Source organism: Sinocyclocheilus grahami, unplaced genomic scaffold (assembly GCF_001515645.1).
Source record: "Sinocyclocheilus grahami isolate Dianchi unplaced genomic scaffold, SAMN03320097.WGS_v1.1 scaffold68276.1, whole genome shotgun sequence".
Classification (NCBI taxonomy): Eukaryota; Metazoa; Chordata; class Actinopteri; order Cypriniformes; family Cyprinidae; genus Sinocyclocheilus; species Sinocyclocheilus grahami.
Genome location: NW_015528550.1, coordinates 1 through 736, shown reverse-complemented (window position 1 = coordinate 736; position 736 = coordinate 1). Strand labels below are relative to the sequence as shown.

Genomic DNA, 736 nt, shown 5'->3' with positions numbered 1-736 from the left:
AATATAATTATTCAGTGTACTGCCATGAACTAATGTTTAATATGTTTGTTTATTATTGGAGTATTTGATCCTATAATGATACTCAGTCAAAATGTTTCATCTGCTTTGCAAATGTGAATGATTACCTCTTAAAATGCAATATAGTACTATAGTAGTTAATTCTCAATTGAAATTTTTTTTATTTTTAATTATTTATTTTTGCTTTAGTTGTGTTGGAGGAACAGATAACATCAAACACCATAATGAAGTAGAATTATTTGAGTCCATTGACCCAAATGTAAGTATACCACCATGGTTTCTGTTCTAATTCAGGTTGCAAGAGCTCAATCTGCTTGGCTCATGTATTATTGCATGTTACATAGAACTATGTTATTCTTTTGCAGGGGTCTAAACACAAACGCACAGACAGGTCTGTGTTTTGCTGTCTAAAAAAAGCAGAACCTGGCAAGTCTTGGCCAAGGTTAACAAAAGAAAAAGCAAAGGTCAGAGTTTGGTCTGTTTAAACTATTAAAATGTAACTTCATTTAGTAATAAGATAACATATGTTAATTAATGTTTCTCAATGCCTAATTGCCTAATCTGATGTTTTCTCAATTTGTGCAGCTTAATTGGCTCAGCGTTGACTTCAATAACTGGAAGGATTGGGAGGATGACTCAGATGAAGAATTGTCCAGTTTTGACCGTTTTTCAGAGGTTTGTCTATATATATTGTTACAAACTACCAGGCTCAAGGCAG

At 32.7% G+C, this 736-nt stretch overlaps 1 pseudogene; it reads left to right on the top strand.

Annotated features, from left to right (window-relative positions):
* The first annotated feature begins 133 nt into the window (after positions 1-133).
* On the top strand, positions 134-693 carry LOC107581056 (prostaglandin E synthase 3 pseudogene; annotated as a pseudogene).
* Positions 694-736: the final 43 nt, after the last annotated feature.